General features: G+C 44.3%; 1 pseudogene; it reads left to right on the top strand.

Moving 5' to 3' along the window:
- The first annotated feature begins 338 nt into the window (after window positions 1-338).
- Window positions 339-8,198, top strand: LOC130115220 (uncharacterized protein K02A2.6-like; annotated as a pseudogene).
- Window positions 8,199-19,767: the final 11,569 nt, after the last annotated feature.

Genomic DNA, 19,767 nt, shown 5'->3' with positions numbered 1-19,767 from the left:
GCTGTTGTCTGGGTTGTAACCAACAGAAGAAGAGTTCCTAGTAAAGCATGGAAATGAACAGCCGTGTTTGCGTTGTGGTCCCTGCATCGTGTGTGAAATTGTTTACACCATAGTGCCATTAGCCAGCTACATAATATAAATTGGCGACGAGATGTGGAGTAGAAACTTTTAGGCACCAAAGTAGCCGTGAAAAGGGAAGTTTTCTACTTGTTTGGACGAAGTCATCCATGCAGTTGTAGCTAATGCTAGCATGGTGCTAGCCAACTGACTGAACTTGCTAGCTGATGATGAGCAGTAGCAGCGGAGAAGAAAGGGAAGAGGAACCAGAAGGACGCATCATGGCGGGAATTATTGGCGGTATGGAACCATTTGAGGAATCCGGTGAACAATGGGCAACGTATATTAAGCGTTTTGAGAATTATATCCTGGCTAATGAGATCAGGGATGCTAAGAAGGTGCTGGTTCTATTGAGTGTGATAGGGCCAAAGACCTACGGATTATTGCGCAGTCTGATTGCTCCAGATAAGCCTGGGGAGAAGACGTATGATGACATTGTAAAGGTGTTGAAAGGACATTTCGCCCCCAAACCGATAGTGATAGCAGAGAGATTCCGTTTCCACAAGAGGAATCAGGAGGACGGTGAGTCGGTGGCTCAGTATGTTGCGATGCTTAAAGGACTTTCCGAGCATTGTGAGTTTGGTGGCTACTTAGAGGATGCACTACGGGACAGGTTTGTTTGTGGACTGAAAAGTGAAACCGTTCAGAAGCGCCTGTTGACCGAGGACAACTTGACCTTTCAGAAAGCGGTCACTTATGCAGTTTCAGCAGAAACAGTGGCGCGTGACGCACAACAGTTGAGCGGCTCGTTAAAGGTAAATGCAGGCGGTGTGGAAAGACAAATCATAGTGATGATGACTGTTGGCATAAAGATAGAGACTGCCATCAATGCGGCAGGAAAGGCCACATTGGTCGCATGTGTAAAAGTAAACCCAAGAATGACTATGGCAGAGAGAGGAAATACAGAGAAGGGAAACCGGAGTTTAAAGGCAAAAGCAACACATCCAAACACAGCGGGAGAGACAAGAAGAAGAAAGTGCATTGTGTGGAGGCCAGTGACAATGAAAGTACAAGTGAAGGGACTAAATCTGACACTGATAACGAATTGCCATGTTATGCACTGTCTCGTAAGGGTAAATATTCACGTATATCTGTGTTACCTGAAATAAATGGTAAGAAAATGGAAATGGAATTAGACACAGGGGCTGCGGTATCTTTAATTTCAAGGGAACAGTATAAAAGTACAATGAAAAAGGTGCCATTGCAGCCTACTGATGTAGTCCTTAGGACGTATACAGGTGAACCTTTGTTACCAGAAGGGGTTATTAATGTGAAAGTAAACCTGAATAAGCAAACAGCTGAGTTACCATTGTATGTTGTAAAAGTGAATGCAGCTCCACTATTTGGTAGAGAGTGGCTGAGAGCTATGAAGCTTAACTGGAAAGACTTAAAAACTGTGTATGGTGTACAACTTGAAAAGAAAGACAGTTTAGATGCTGTACTAAAGCGGCATTCTGCTGTGTTCTCAGATGGGTTGGGTTCAATGAAAGACATTAAGGCGAGAGTGACTCTTAAACCTGATAGCATACCCAAATTCTGCCCACCACGTAATGTGCCCTATGCTCTGAGATCCAAAGTAGAGGCTGAACTGACCCGCCTCACTGACCTTGGCGTGATCTCACCAGTGGAGCATAGTGACTGGGCCACACCCGTAGTTCCTGTCAACAAGAAGGATGGCATGGTGAGACTTTGTGGTGATTTCAAAGTCACCCTCAACCAAGCGCTCTGTGTGGACAAGTATCCTATTCCATGCATTGAGGATCTCTTTGCATCGCTAGCTGGAGGTCAACGTTTCAGTAAACTGGACTTGTCAAACGCATACCTACAGATGGAAGTAGTGAAGGAGTCGAGGAAGCTACTGACTATTTCCACACAAAAAGGACTTTTCTGCTACAACCACTTGCCCTTCAGTATTGCGTCGGCACCAGCGTTGTTCCAGAAGGCTATGGATCAAGTGCTCGTTGGATTGCCATTCACGCACTGTTATCTCGATGACATTCTGGTTAGTGGGCCAGATGAAGAGACCCACCTGAAAGCCCTGGACGACATTCTCATGAGACCGGAGGAGTATGGTCTCCATGTCAAAAAGGATAAGTGCATGTTTTTCCAGGAGTCAGTAGAGTATCTAGGTCATATCATCGATGCTGCCGGGCTCCACAAGTCGCCAGAGAAGGAACGCGCTGTTGTGGAGGCACTGGCGCCCACCAACGTTAGCCAACTACGCTCACTCCTCGGAATGATAAACTACTATGGACGTTTCATCCCGGACCTGGCAACCATCCTGCAACCACTGAACGCACTGCTGCACAAAGGGAAGAAATGGCAGTGGACTACAGCTTGTGAGGCAGCGTTCTGAAAAGTGAAAGAGCTCATGGTATCTCAGAAGGTGCTAACCCACTACAACCCTGAGCTGCCCCTCCGTCTAGCCTGTGACGCTTCACCCTACGGGGTAGGGGCTGTACTCTCTCACGTCATGCCTGATGGTGTAGAGAAACCTATCGCTTATGCGTCAAGAACACTCAGCAAAGCAGAGCAGAACTACGCCCAGATTGAGCGAGAGGCACTGGGGATAGTCTTTGGCGTACATAAGTTTCACCAGTATCTCTATGGTAACAAGTTCACTCTACTCACAGACCATCGCCCGCTGACCTCCATTCTCAGTCCAGTGAGGAGTATGCCGTCGATGGCCCGCATGCAGCGCTGGGTGCTCCTCTTGTCAACGCATGATTACACTATAGAGTATCATAAGGCTTCAGCACATACTAATGCAGATGGACTGTCAAGGTTGCCACTTCCGGACACTCACGAGGACAAGATAGACACAGTAGATGTGTTTTACATGTCACAGTTAGACACACTACCAATCAGTACCACTGATATCCGAAACAACACTAGATCTGACCCTACACTGTCTCGCATACTAGAGATGGTCACTATTGGACATTTTCCAAACACGAAAAACACAGATACTGAACTGTCTCTTTTCCTGACTCGTCTAAATGACCTCACAATCCAACAGGGATGCCTCATGTGGGGCACACGAGTGGTAGTGCCACCCAAGCTACGGCCCCGGGTGCTCAACGAGCTACATACAGCACACCCAGGGGTAGTGAGGATGAAAAGCTTGGCACGGTCGTATGTCTGGTGGCCAGGTATTGACTCTCAGATCGAGCTCCAGGCCAAATCCTGCCACTCATGCCAGCGTATTCAGAGAGAACCGAGTCTTGCCCCTCTACATCCATGGATGTGGCCTTCCAGTCCTTGGAAGAGGATTCACGTGGACTTTGCTGGTCCATTTGAAAGACACATGTATCTTGTGGTAGTAGATGCTCATTCTAAATAGCCCGAGGTGCAAATCATGGATAGCACCACAGCAAGCAAGACCATCACAGTACTGAGGGGCCTTTTCAGTCGCCACGGCCTTCCTCACATTCTCGTAAGCGACAATGGACCCCAGTTCTGTTCTGAGGAATTTGCCACATTCCTGAAAGCCAATGGAGTCAAGCACATTCGCTCAGCGCCGTATCACCCTGCTACGAACGGCCTGGCCGAGCGCTTTGTACAGACTTTCAAACACGCCCTCAAATCCTCCAGGGGCGCCGCACCAGCACAACAGCGGCTCGACACATTCCTGTTGACGTATCGCAACACCCCGCACGCCATGACAAAGGAACCGCCGGCTATGCTGTTCACAAGGCACATGCTACGCACGCGACTGGACTTTCTCAAACCCAGTGTAGCTGGGGTTGTTCATCGCTCTCAAGACTCCCAGCAGCAACGCCGTCAACAACACTCCAAGGCCAGACACTTTGCAGTCGGTGAGTCTGTCCTTGTTCGTGATTACCGGAAGGGGGAGGAAAAGTGGACACAAGGAGTTATAATGACTCAAACGGGACCAGTGTCATACGAGGTCAAGGTGGGAGCACAGGGAGTGTGGAAACACCATGTGGATCAGATGTTGACTCTTAACAGAGCAGGCACACACGGACGCTGCCAGCTCTGCAGTCCACCTTCCTACCAGTTTCCCTATGTCACCTCAACGTAGTGCTGGTGGTACTACACGTCACCTCGGTACCCCTGCATCTCACACTGATGAGAACACTAATCCAGTTTCAGTGGCTATCGAGCCCACAGAGACACCTCACTCCAGTGAACCAGCTGGTGCTGGACCTACTAAGATAGCGGAGACTGTTAGACACTCGCGCTATCCGGTGAGACATACTAAACCACCTGCAGGTTACTCTGCTGCGTAAACACATTGATAATGCGGTAAAGAGACAGAGACTTTTGAGTTTAAAAATATTGGGAAACGAATACGGGTTCTGAATGTATACTGGAAAATAACAATGTTTTGAATGTACTTTTGGGAAGTAACATTACGCCTTTGTCACTTAATCTTTGTTCCGGGAAGTGGTTTTGCATTGTTGATGTACAACATATTTTAGTTGGGGGATGTTATGTATGGATGATGCTATTCTACCAGTGACCACTAGGTGGCACCTGTATTCTATATTGCTGTTGTCTGGGTTGTAACCAACAGAAGAAGAGTTCCTAGTAAAGCATGGAAATGAACAGCCGTGTGTGCGTTGTGGTCCCTGCATCGTGTGTGGAATTGTTTACACCATAATGTCATTAGCCAGCTACATAATAGACTGGATACAGGATTTTTTACACAATAGGAAACAGCAGGTGGTTGTCACGCCCCATCTGGATAGTTAAGTTATCTTTTGTTTCTCCCAGTGTTCTTTGTCTTCTACTTCCTGTTTCATTTTGATACTCACCTCGTCTCGTTTCAGATCCTTTACGTCCTGCCCCCATGTATCTCCCTCCTGTGTGATTACCTGCCCTGCCTTAATGTGTTGCACCTGTGTCTCATTGTCTCCCCTCCTCCAGAGTATATAGTCTTAGTGTTCCCTTCCTTCTGTGCCAGTTCGTCTTGTTCCGTGTGACAGCGTTCCAGCATTTTTTCCTTGTGTGGGTTTATTGAGCCCTATAGTTTCCTGGCCTGTTTTTGCCTTTTTTGACCTCGCCTTTCGCCTGCCGATTTGGACACTGTTACCTTGTTATCTGATCACCTGTGTACCGACCTCTTTCCGATTAAAAGGACTGATTTTTGTGAACTGAGACTGAGTCTGCGTTTTGAGCCCAAGCCTGTGGTTCAGTACTGACAGTGGTGGTAAATGGGGCCACTTCAGAATTGAAACCGGTGACCTCTGGACTTCCACAAGGTTCTGTGTTGGGCCCTGTATTCTTTGTTGTCTATATAAATGATTTACAAGTGTAAAACAATCTGATTCATACCTTTTTGCAGGCAATACAAACATATTTAGAATAATCAATAAGGACACTGATACAGCCCATCTTCAAGCAGACCTCCATAGCATGAGTAACTGATGTGATAGGTGTGGCTACTGAAATTAAATCCAGAAAAATGCAAACATTTACAAAACAAGTAACAACTAGGTTAACTACAAAGTTGGAGATTTGATGGTTCAGCAAGTGGAAGAGGAAAAGGACATAGGTGTCGTGGTCGATAGCTCAATTGAATTTCACACACACATTTCTGAAAATTTAAAAAAAAAAAGCAAACTATGCTGGCAATAATTAGAACAACTTTTCTAAATTTGTAAAAGGAAATAGTTTTACCATTAAATATAAATCCTTAGTGTGATCTCATCTTGAATTTGCACCGTCTGGTGTCCTTATAAAGTAAAACATATGGAAAAAATTGAGAAGGTTCAGAGAAGTTCTACTAAACTAATCCCAGGTTTGAAAGAGATGTCATATGAAGGGAGGTTAAGAAATTTACAACTACCAACTGTTCACAAAACATATGATTTCACAGCTGAGCCTGTTATCTATTTTTGGAATAATAGGTATAAGTTAAGAGGGAACTCCTTAAAACTATTCTCATTATAGTGTCACTCTGAAAAGAGAAAAAACTTCTTCACAATCCATGCTGTAACAGCATGGAACGAACTTCCAGAGGACGTGGTGCAGGCTCCTTCAGTTAATTTTTTTAAAAATAGATAAGATAAATTTTGGTCAACAAAGGACTTTTTATACAATTATAAAGCTGCATTGTGATCATTGTGAGTATTGTGTGACTATGATTATTTGTGAGACTAATGTATTTGAGAGACTATTGTATTTATGTGATTTGTGATTATTTGTGAGATTATCGTGATTTTAATAACTATATTCTGGTTCTTTTTTGAATGGTTATTTGTTTTGATTTGGCAAGTCTGGTGTAGAGGATTTGTATACTGTGCCAGAAAAAAATTCAATAAATTTCATTAAAATTTCATCTGTACTGACATGTCTGGTGTATAAGATCTCCAGTAAATCAAACAAATCAAATACAAATTTCCCTTAATACCCATTGGGCAACCACCCCCCCCCCTCTTTTCTGGAAATCAGACATGGAATGTTGTAAAATGTTGGTACCCAGAAATGATATCTAGGTCTTTCAAAGATCACAGCCTGGGTGGACAACCTGGTCAACTAGCTACAGGAAAGCTACAGGGTGGGTCCGAACAATGCAACCCCTATTGCAAAATACAACAATTATGCCGGCGTGATCAGATTCCATCATTCTCTTTCTGATTCAATATCTCTGTAATAGTTCATACTAGAAACAAACTGAGCCCACCTATTGAAAGAGCAGAATATACGCTTTCATGTGATGTATCAGGTGTACCCCTCGGTGATGCCCTAGAGAAGCTTAGGCAACTAGAAGCAGATCATATGGATGAGAAATACCATGCACTGTGCTAAATTGCAACGATTCTTTGAACAGATTGTGTGAATTGCAAGAGGCAAACTCGTGAGAAGCATTCAACTGAGATATCCTTCACATCTGCTAATGACATGGTTCCTGACTCACTCTTCAACTTCACAGCCATTCTGCTTAATGACAAGATACCAGAACTCAGTGAAGATGGAAGAGTCCTTGTTAATCAACCAACGGCAGAGAAAGCTATCATTATGTCACAGCACATCCTACAGCATGTCTCTGGGGTACCAACACCTTTGGGCACAGCCACTGCCTACCACATATTCATCAAACATGTAGTAAATCACTAATTATGCTGAACAACACGCTGGGGCGTGGGAGCAGTTATGAACGTCTGCAGCATCAGCTGACAGCACAGAGTGAGAAGGTCATGCAGCAGGTTGAAACTGATGGTGTTTACGTCCCAGAGATCATGACGAAAAACTGCAAGATTCCCCATGTGTTCGCCTTAGACAATCTGGACTGGAAGAAGAAGACACTAGAGGGTGGGAATTTCAATGCCACCACTGCAATCATAATTGAAAACCAAGCGGTCGAGGGAGTGCAGGAGGGTGTCAGACTCCCCACTTCCACTTCTGAAAGAAAGACTCTGATGTTGCTGACCCACCTGCTCCCATGTTTCACATCTCAGCTAAAGACAGGCAGAGGTCCAGGCCACTTGAGCACATTGAGAAGCTAGAGAGTCTGGTGACTTCCTTAGATGGTACGACTGAAGACATGTTGCTTGTGTGGCACCTAGCAAGAATGGTTACAACGTCACAGTTGTTGGATGCTCCTCCAGATGCAAAAGCAGGACTGTATGGCTTTTCTGCCTTCTGTGCAGACCTCCACTCACATAGGCAGGCCATCATCATTGGCTATCTTCCTCTCATCCCAGCATCTTCAACTGATCCTGCTGTCCTGAAAGAAGAGATGAAATGGCTGGTCAAGACATTGTGTGTACTGGGAGACAAACATCCCATTATCACTGGAGATCAGGCTACATATGAACTCACAGTTGCCATCAGAGGCAAGCACAGACACGCATTCTGCAGTGTAGTCTTGCTGCTGGGGGACTTTCACAAAGGCAGTTTGCAAGATCATCAGGAATGCAGGGGCAGAGAATCTTCTCATCGCAGCTGGTCTGTGTCAGGAAGGGGCCGCCAAGAAGATGTTTGGTGAGAAGGCTGACTACTACCAAACCATACATGCCCTCAGCATCCTCAGTGAGGCCATGCGGTGTCTGTACTGGGAAGCATTTGAGGAATGGGCAGCAGACAGAGAAAACACTGGCAGTCACAGGTAGAAAATGTCTTGAAGATGTTGTTTGAGAAAGACACCACTGACACTCAGAAGTCAGAGATCATCCAGATGCCACGTCCACAGTTATAAGTCCTACGAGTCCTTGCTTTTCCAGGAATCACTGAATAAGCAACCAACAGCAGTTTTCTGGTCAAGCTTCCTGGAGATGTCAGACATTCTCCACAGGTTTATCTACTACCAGCGGGAAGGTGACTGAGTAGGACATCTCTGTAAATCAGCACGAATGCTACCCTGCCTCACTGCAGCAGGCCACTACAAATTTGGGCAGCAGTCTTTGCCTCTGTATTTGGCTGAGATGAAGAAACTGCCAGAAACAGCCCCAGAGGTATGTACATGAAGCACTGATGGCAGGTGCATTTGTTGGGAGGAGAACAGATGGCAATCACAATGGTGTCTCCCCTGACATGCTGCTGGAGCAGACTTATAATGCAGATGCCAAGGAGGCAAGTGGTCTGGATGACATTACACTCACCCCTGCTGCCCGGATGAAGTGGATCTACACAAAACCACTCACTGCAGCTATCTCTGCAAAGCTCAAGTCTATGCTCCACCTCCATTCCTCCAACCCACACCATGAATCTGGTTGGAGTCGTGTCACCAGGGATGCAGAGATGGTAGTCAAGGTCATGGCAGCAGAAGAGACCAACCCATTCACAGTAGCCACACCATCCCTGATCAACATATCAACTGGACAGTGTGCAGATTCCACAGTCAAGGACAACCTGACAAGCATAAAAGTATTGGGTCTGAAGGCACTGTCTGAGTCACTGTCCAGTGATCAGAAGAAAGCAAGTATTCTGAAACTTAACACCTTCCATACACAAAACACGAAACCAAAGAAGTCCAGGGGGAAAACTTCTGCACCTGGCAAGAGCAATGAGGTTACTGCCCTTCTGTGCATGACACAGATCATTGCCAGTGGTGGAGAACTCAACATTGTTGACTTCATGGGCAACCACGAGTGCAGTGACTTTCCCCCATCCCTCTTCCAGGAAGATGGCAGTAACTGGTACCAAGACAAGCCTAGTGAAGATCCTGAAAGAGGAGACCAAAGTGACCAGCATCCCTGATGTGCCTCAAGATGACAAAAAGACAGCAGTAGTCATTGATGGTATGTGCGCCATACGACACTGGTCTTTTCACAAAGGTGAAAGATTTGGAACTATCACTGAGTGATACAAAAACCTGCTGCTGAATGATGTGCCGACACTGAGATCATACACTTCTGTTGTGACAGGTACAGTGGACCCAGCCTTTTTTTAAATTTTATTTTTACATCTTTTATTGGTGAAACACAAGCAAACAACAAACACTACTGCGAATACAGGTCACCATTTTTCCTATTTTCTTTTCCCACCCACCCTTCCACCCCACCCCCTGCATCTCAACAAAAGCACACAATACAAAGAAAAAAAATATACGTATATAAAAGGGGAAGACATCGATAACCATTGTCTCCTCCCCTAATAGCTAACATCAAAAACAACCACAACAACAGCAATAATAATAATAATAAATGAGTGAATTAAATAAGCAAAGACAAAGTGCAAAATACTTGTACATACATAAAACATGCATAACAGAAAAACAAAAGGTATGGACAATTGGTAATACACCAAATCAACATGACAATCTGCCCCCAAATGCCACCTGCACCCCATGAGGCCACAGTCCAAGATGTATGCACCCCCACATTGTTATATTTGCACGCATACCCACCAACATAAACGCATGCCCAATGTACCTATATATACATTATATGTATATGCATGCAAATGCATATCTCAGAACAGTACACCATTGTCTAAACCAAATCACACATCCAATGCTCTAGTCCAATGGGATACAGCACATCGTTTCAATGTGAGAGATAAGACGCTGCCAGTGTTTGTAAAATTTTTCAACTGAGCCCCAGACAGCAAATTTGATCTTTTCCGATTTCAAAAATTACATTAAGTCCCGTAGCCAGGACATGTTTGAGGGTGGTGAGCGATTATTCCATAGGAGGATAATACGGCGGCGGGCAATTAAAGAGGCAAAGGAGATTACATTAATTTGTTTAGCAGTCATTTTAACTCCCTCCTCAGGGACACCAAAGATAGCAATTTGAGGCGATGGGGCCAGATTCAATTCCAAAATATCCGATATAAGGTTAAAAAAAAACCTTCAGTATTCCGTCAAACTCGGGCATGACCAGAACATATGAGTCAAGTCTGCTGGTGCTTGAGAGTACCTGTCACAAAAATCAGAGAGGTTTGGGTAAATCTTCGATAGTTTTGCTTTGCTAAAATGGATCCTATGAAGGACTTTGGATTGAATGAGACTAAGCCTCGCACAAGAGGAGGATGAGTGTATTGCACGTATTGCAGTGTCCCACCAATCATCAGACAGAGTGATACCTAGTTCAGTCTCCCAGCTTGTCTTGATCGTATGCAGAGCAGGGGGAGTCGTTGCTGATAAAAGATTGTACATAAAAGAAATATGGCCTTTTGACAAGTCAGTAACTGCAAGAAGATGGTCAATGCCCGAGGTCGGCGGAGCCTGCAGAAATGCTGGGGTGCTGGATTTGGCAAAGTTGTGAATTTGAAAATACCTAAACAGATCAGAATGTTCAAGTTTGAATGTGGAACGTAATTGTGCAAAGCTAGCAAACAGGCCATCAACATAAATATCACCCGGGCAGGATAGGACTTGTCTGCGCCAGACGGCAATTCTCGAATCAATCTTGGCTGGTTGAAAGAGTTGATTGTTGCAGACAGGTGTAAGTAGGGCCAGAGAAGTCCACCTGAACTGTTGCCTAATTTGTTGCCAGATTTTCAAGGTGGTAATTACTATGGGGTTAGAGGAGTGCTGATTAGGCTTAAATGGAAGACTGCTACACACCAATGCTTTTAGGGATGAAGAATGACAAGAGTCAGCTTATAACTGAAACCAATTATCATCAGTGTCTGAAATCCAGAGTGCAATTTTATGCATGTTAGCAGCCCAGTAATATAATTGAAAATTTGGTAGACCGAGTCCCCCCTGTAACCTCCCTCTCTGGAGGAAAGATTTACAAATTCGTGGGATTTTACCCCCCATATAAAATTTGAAATTGTTGAATCCAAATGACGAAAGAAACATTTAGGTAAAAAAAATAGGTAGGCATTGAAATACTAAGTATAAGTATCTGGGGGACACGTTCATTTTAATGGATTGTACTCTACCTGCTAGGGAGAGGGGTAGGCTGTTCCATCTCTGCAGATCAGTTTTCACCTTTGCTGTTAGAGCCATAAGATTGTCCTCAGAGAGTGGATGGAAGTTGTAACATTTATTCCTAAGTATTTAAGCCTGGTGATAGATAATCTGAAGGGAATATTAGACTGGGGTATTTCTTGGGCCAACTGATTAATAGGAAAGCATTCACTTTTCAGTATATTCAGTTTGTACCCAGAGAAGTTACTTAAGGATTGGAGAGTGGCTAAAATATGCGGAATGGAACTTATTGGATCGGAAACGTAAAGGAGTAGGTTTATCTGCATACAAAGATACTTTGTGCTCAGCATCACCTCTTTTGATACCTGAAAACAACTTATCAGTCTTAAGAGCAATTGATAAAGGTTCAATAACAATGGCAAAAAGGAGGGGGTAAATCGGGCATCCTTGACTTGTCCCGCGTGAGAGGGGAAAGAATTGTGATCGCTGATTGTTGGTACATACGCAGGCCTGTGGGGAAGCATACAGTAAGCGTATCCAGGATGTGAATTTCTCTCTGAACCCAAATTGCTTTAATGTGAAGAACAGATGGCTCCACTCAACTCGATCAAAAGCTTTTTCTGCATCAAGAGATATAACCACCTCAGGATTAGACAGACAGGCTGGGGAGTGAATGATGTTAAGAAGTCTCCATATGTTTGCGAAGGAGTGATGGTTTTTAATAAATCCTGTTTGGTCAACTGAAATTATAGAGGGCAAAATAGTCTCGATTCTAGCTGCAAGGACTTTAGCAAGTAACTTTTCGTCAACATTAAGAAGCGAAATAGGTCAATAAGAAGAGCATAAATTGGGATCTTTGTCCTTTTTAAGGATCAGTGAAATAGAGGCTTGGGTAAGTGTTGGGGTTAGTGTGCCTTTTTGGAGAGAGTCCTCGAACATCTCCAAAAGCAAAGGTGCCAACCGATTGGAAAATGTCTTATAAAATTCTGCAGAATAGCCATCCAGTCCCAGGGATTTCCCAGAATGAAGGAGTTGACAGAGTTGTCATCCATGCCAATGATACCGACATCATTACCATGTGTCTGTATTATGGTGCAACGCACCTCAGTGATCTACCAGAGCTGTGGGTGAGAACAGCCCAGAATGCATACCTGCATATGCATGAAATGGTTGTGGCACTGGGACCTTCATAGTGCTGTGCCATGGCCTTCATCCACAGTCTGAGTGGTAGCAATGCCACTAGTTATCCATACGTATTCTGCTGGAAAGAAGGCATGGTTCAAGAGCAGCATGAGTCTGGACACATCTGCACTTGAAGAGTTTGGTGAGAATTCCGCCGATGCCATAACAGATGACCTCCTCAACCAGGTACGAGACCTCACAATAGCTGTGTACACAACCACAGCTGATCACTTTGAGGATTCTGATCTGGGCAAACTGAGAGTATACAAGTTCCTGAACAACAGATCAATGCTCTTAAAGCTACTACCCCCAACAGAGAATGCATTTCTTCTGCACCTGAAAAGGGCTGCTCTGGCAACCATCACTGACCAGAATGCACACATGGCCAAGCCAGAAATTCCCTCATGCACAGAATTTGGATGGTCTTCGGACAGTGGAAATGCAGTTCCGGTTCCATCTACACAGCCACCCAGGCATGTGTCGATGAACAACGGGGTTTTCTTCTTTTTTCTTTCTTTTTCTTTCTTCTTTCTTTTTTTACATGATGATGCTGGTCGCGTGGCTTGGGTCCTGGACTGTTCTGTTGGCATGTGGACACTGCTTGGCATCCTGTGCATCATGTTCTTCATAAATTTTATGTCCATTATAATTCTGTTATCCTCTTTCAATGTTGTATTATGTAAATTGCGTGAACACAACATCCATTGCACGCTGTCCGTCTTGGGAGAGAGATCCCTCCTCTGTTGCTCTCCCTGAGGTTTCTTCCCATTTTTTTTCTCCCTGTTAAAGGTTTTTTTAGGGAGTTGTTCCTTGTCCGATGAGAGGGTCTAAGGACAGGATGTTGTGTTGCTGTTAAGCCCACTGAGGCAAATTTGTAATTTGTGATATTGGGCTATACAAATAAAATTGATTGGATTTTTGATTTGAACAAGACAATCTCATGTGGATGTGTCGAAGGCTGCCAGAAGAACTGTTCCTGTGCAAAGAAGGCAGGTACCATTGCCAGGCACCCATGCTACACCCTATGTAGCATGGGTGCCTGGCAACAGCACCCATGCTACATAGGGTGCCGTTGCCAGGGACTGGAAACCAAATGCAGCAGGATACACACTGCAACAACTGAGAGCAGTGACAGCAGCAGTGACTCAGAAAATGACTAGAATGCAAAAACTTACTCAAAATAGCATGGTAGTGTCATAACTGATATGACACTACGGATACCAAAATTTGTTGTAACATTGGACATTTATATTCAGTGTTTTAAATGGCAATCCCGTTTTCTAGTTCTGTCCAAGTGAAGGATTATTTTGTGTTCAAATTCTATTAATTCTGTGTCATCTCTGCTGATGGGCAATGTCAATCTGTATTTAATAACCAAGAAGAGAGTATTAAAGTGAAATAAATGTTTTGCCGCCAGGAATTTTGTTTCTTTCATTATCAAAATAGCATTTTTTTTTTTTGTAAAAACAGAGACACTGATTTGCACAAATAACAGCAGGGTATTAATTGGGCAGTAACAGCTTAACATTTCAATTCCCATATACGTTTTATTCAGTTTGGTTTGACCTACAACACAGAATACCTTCTATTAAAGGGCGGCGCGGAAACCGTGGCAGTGATTTGCAATTTTCACGGCCTGTAGCTTTCCAGTAGCTAGTTCACCAGGTTGTCCACCCAGGTTATGATCCTAGAAGGTCCTAGATATCATTTTTGGTGCACAACCTTTTACAATATTCCATCTCTGTAAAACCCCTTTGCCCCTAGCAGTGGCGCCCCCAAGGGGTGGCCAGGGGTGGCCACGGCCACCCTGATACTATCCCTGGCCCCCCCGCTGGCCCCCCCAGCCACGAGTCGCATATGCAGAATATGCTTCTGATTATGCATAATATGCTTCTATCTGATATTTTACATTAGGTGCTGTTCATTTAAATCAATAATGTATATTTTTCTTAACTCTCATATTGACAGTTTTCAACTAGCCTATACAGTATACTAACAACAGCAGCATAGAATTCCCGAAATTCAGTCATGGCTTTTGGTTTTGGTGTGCCACCCCAAGATTTTCAGTGGCCCCATTTGGCCACCCTGATGAACAATTTCTGGGGGCGTCACTGCCCCCTAGGTCTAACAGAAAGTCAAAATAATAGACTGGCTTGTTAGTTTGAATACACTGATGTTTTCAAAGTAACTGGTAGATTTACTGACAGGACCACCATATTTTTTTGATTCCCTTTAATCCCTGGGCTTTTGCCTTTCTAAATGTATCTTCTATAAACTCCCTTGGTCAAGCACTTAAAACTACCAGATAATTAAGACTGCTGTTAACCATCTTAGACTACCTGACAAATTATGTTTTCCAGCTCGGGTGATATTATAAATGCCAAGAGGTCTATGTGATTAAAAGATTAAACTATATACAGGTGGTGTAATCCTCTATGAAGATGTAGATGTTGATGATGTAGATTGTTCTTTTGAATATTTCAATATCCATCCATCCATTATCCAAACTGCTTATCCTTCTCTCAGTGTCGTGGGGATGCTGGAGCCTATCCCAGCAGTCATATTTCAATATAAATTTCAATATAATCTATCTATCTATCTATCTATCTATCTATCTATCTATCTATCTATCTATCTATGGTATTGAGACAGTGGCACTAATGAAAAGACAGGAGGCGGTGCTGGAAATGGCAGAGTTGAAGCTGGTAAGATTTTCACTGGGAGTGACGAAGAAGCACAGGATTAGGAATGAGTACATTAGAGGGACAGCTCAGGTTGGACGGTTTGGAGACAAAGCAAGAGAGACAAAATTGAGAATGCTTGGACATGCGTGGAGGAGAGATGCTGGGTATATTGGGGGAAGGATGCTGAATATGGAGCTGCCAGGGAAGAGGAAAAGAGGAAGGCCAAAGAGGAGGTTTATGGATGTGGTGAGGGAGGACATGCAGGTGGCTGGTGTGACAGAGGAAGGTGCAGAGGACAGGAAGAGATGGAAAGGGATGATCCGCTGTGGCAACCCCTAATGGGAGCAGCCTAAAGTAGTATGTATGTATGTATGTATGTATCTATCAACCGTTTGCTATCCTGTTCTTTCTCTCTCCCACAAGTCACATACAACACACACACACACACACAGGTTCACAAATTGACATTCTTGGAGATCACATAAAATTACAACATCCATTTTTCTCTTAAGCATTGTAAGATGGTGACAGGTTGCCACCCCCCCCCCCCCACCCCAGTTCAAGGATGGTCATTCCCTCTTAACATAGATGGCCTCTTTGACTCCCCATTCAAACCAGCGTTCCTCCCTATCAAGGATGTGCTCATGCTCATCCTTGAAAAAGTGGCCGCTGGCTTATAGATGGGTGTAGTGCGGAGTCCTGGCCTGACGTGTTATCCCTCCTGTGTTGTGCCATTCTTTTGGCCAGCGTCTGTTTAGCTTCCCCAATGTACAAGTCACTGCAATCCTCCTGGCACTCAGCCAGGTTCAGCGTGTTTACACTGTGCCAAAAGTTGGTCAACCCCAAGGATCGGGTCCCCTGGCACAAACAGAGCAATATATATGTAATATAACAGCATATATATGTATGCTGTTAAGTGCCAGGAGGATTGCAGTGATTTGTACATTGGGGAAACTGAACAGACGCTTGGCCAAAGAATGGCACAACACAGGAGAGCTAACATGTCAGGCCAGGACTCTGCAGTCTACACTCATCTGCAGGCCAGTGGCCACTCTTTCAGGGAAGAGGCTGTGCACATCTGAGATAGGGAGGAACGCTGGTTTGAATGGGGAGTCAAAGAGGCCATCTATGGGGGAATGACCATCCCTGAACCGACGGGGTTAAGGGTACATCTGTTGTCATCTTACAATGCTGTGATTGCAATTATTCCCCAATCCTCTGTGAATAGTACACATGGCCTTTGAAACTCTAGTTAAAGGTCACACCCATATTTGCATATGAAACTGGTCGTCGGTTTTTGGTCATTAGGCAACTGTATTGTAAGGGTGGGGATACCTGCAGTCAGTTTAGACTGAAGATGTCACTTAGCTGAGTGATCAAACTTATCTGTCAATAAACGTTGTATCCAGATGAACTGAGTCAACCTTCTTTGATTTTCTTACCTGGATTATTGAGCATGCACCAAGACACAGGCATTGAATGTAAATAAATGAACAATTTATTTATGACATCAGTTCATATTTCCCAGTATTTGTTAGCTAGATTCATTTGGCTAAACCAATATAACTTCTACACCAAAGTTATTCCTCCGTGTTTGTCCATAAAAACATGATAACATGTACAAGTGAGACAATTAAGTGAAAACATTTATCTTTCTCTGGACTTCATTGTACATTTTCCCATCGCAAAACCAACAACCACTCATGTGTGACCGACAACTACATTTACTCAAACAGACTACAAACCACCAAACTGATTTCTGTGTGCATCACATCCTGCACTGCCCACATTCAGCACGATGAGATACGAATTTTGTCTCGGCAGGTGGTGGTCATTTGCCTGCATTCATGCATGCATGACAGTAACCTCAAGCTCCCTCATTCCTCACTGTTGTTGAATAAGTATCAATGTCCAACATTTGCCAAGACTTGTGTTGGTCTGAGGCTCTGTTCCACATTTTATTGCCGGTCGGTTTGAGAATATAAATTGCAGTCTGTGACTGTGCATGTGCATGTATGTGACAAATGAGGTCTCCTGAGACACACACACACACACACACACACACACACACACACACACACACACACACACACACAAACTGAGCTGAGCTCCAGATTAGAGTAGAAGTCAAATTAAGTTTGATAATATTAGAAAGGATTACATCCCCTTTCACACTCATGTTTTATTTTGTGACAGGCAAATTGGGTAAAATAAAGGCTCCTTCATCTCTTAAAAATGGATGTGAGTCTTTGCTGCCAAAGCGTTTCTGAAAATTCTGTCAGTTATCTGACATGACCGAGACAAAACTACATCGGTTACATCTTTGCACCTCCAAGTACCAAACCTGAGCCCAAGACTCTACGACTCGCCGCAGACATCAGTCGGATCATACCACTCATAAAGAGGTCATTTCTACCAGAGTTACAGATCTGCAGAAAAGCTGACAGAGTTGAGAGAGACTGAAGATGTCTTCTTCTTTTTTCTTTCTTTCACATTAGCCATCCCTTCATTTACTCATTTTATCTCTGGCTCTCCATATCTTTCCTCCTCAGTACCAGTCAGGGTTGGTTAACATTCAGAGGCATGGTTTAACGAGAAGTACTTTAAAACCTTGCTTTAACTCGGACAAAATACGCCCATTTCACGCCGCGGCCATCTTGATTTTAAAAAAAAGTGGTGGGAACTTAGCCACGCCCCCTTCTTACTCAATCGGAAATCAATGCAGCCGGGGCCAGCAGCAAACATGGTTTGGACTACCAACCTCGAGCACCTACCGTCATTTACCACAAATGACATCGAAAAATGGGCAGAGAAGGGGCGTCGGAACCCAAGGGATGTACTGCTAAAAGGATATAGCAATTGGATAGAGGGCTACATCTTTGATATTGAAGGTAAGATAGCTAGCTAGCGTTTGTTATGGTTGTGTTGACAAGGTTATCAGGATAGCCGATGTGACACCTTCCGATCCAACACTTTCAGCTATAGCTTGTTAAGTTACTAAGTTAAGGTACACTGTATTTGTTGATAAACTTGCTAACCTTTTGTGCTGTCATACGATTTTACAGTCAGGCCGAGTGAGACAGGCATTGCTGTCAGGGCGAGGGCATATCGCTCAATGAGGAAGAATGAGCCGCCTTACCATGTGCAGGTAGTTGGTTAGTAGCCAGGCAAAGTTCAGACATACCATGGAGAACACTTCCATGATGTTTGGTAACACTATGATCTAGTGCTTCCTAAATGCACACTATTTTTTCCCGAGTCCTTGTAAACGCAAACAACATTCTGTCAACATTCAACATGCTTTTAGTTTGAGGATAATAATTAAAGCCTATTCATGACTTCATTCATGATTCTTTCTCTGTTACCAGGTCGATTTTCCATCAGAAGGCGCATTCTTCGGGCAGTCGACATGCAATTGCAAAGCAGGACAGGGCCAGTGCAACCATCAAATAGGGTTGTTGTACGTACTTGCACATTACATCAAAAACGGTTACAAAGCTGTGCCACCCACAGTCAGCAAGACCTCGCTGCCACAGACATGGCATGTTCTGTCTTGGGCCTTGGGCTTTACACCACAACCTGTGAATACACTCAAAGTATGCAAATTGAAGCCACCCACAGATAAGATGCCCCCAAATAAGTACAAAAGAAGTAGTGATGCCATCAGGCCCAATGTATATTGCCCCGTTCCACTCCCCCTACCAAGCGACCAATTTGCACTTGACCTCCAAAAGAACCTTGCTGCCATTGGAAGTAACAGCCAGATGTTAAAGGTACTGCAGGCATCGAGCAGACACCCAGCAAAAAAGGTTGAAACTAAATATGGAAACCTGCCCCTTGGCTCAGTATTGACCTACCAAACACTTAACCTGCCCACCACTAGATGACCCCCACTCTCCATTTCCACTGCCACCACAACCATCAAACTATGCCACAGTTCTCAACAGGAATGAGAGCATCTATTACGGTGGCATGGCTGTCATCCACCCTGATGCTGAGGCACTGGAGGTCGAGACAAGGAGGCAGAGCACAAGTAAGACCTGGCACCGTGTCTGCGCCCAGCGTCTGACATCATCAGACTTCAAGAGCATAGTCTCAAGGTAAGACTGGACCAATGGCTATTTATTTCACAACAAATTTCAGTACCCTGTAGTGAATAAAACATCTTTCTAATCCTACATATGTTGTGATGTATACATTCTGAAGTTGCTTTACCCCTCTGCCCCCAATATCTCAAGGATGGCAGACTTCGAGACTCTGGCAGCCAGAATGCGGAGACCAAAGAGGACTGTGCAGACACAGGCCATGATGAGAGGAATTGAGTTGGAGCCCGTTGCAGCTATACAGTATGAGAAAGTAACTGGACACTCGGTCTCCACTTGCGGTTTCGCCATCAACCCCAACGTCCCACATTTGGGTGCCTCCCCTGACCAAAAGGTGGTGGATGACTCCGGTCAGCTTCAGGGACTGCTGGAAATCAAGTGTCCTGAT

Source organism: Lampris incognitus, chromosome 7 (genome assembly GCF_029633865.1).
Source record: "Lampris incognitus isolate fLamInc1 chromosome 7, fLamInc1.hap2, whole genome shotgun sequence".
Classification (NCBI taxonomy): domain Eukaryota; kingdom Metazoa; phylum Chordata; class Actinopteri; order Lampriformes; family Lampridae; genus Lampris; species Lampris incognitus.
Note: the sequence above shows the minus strand (reverse complement) of the source record. Positions and strands in the feature narration are given on the sequence as shown.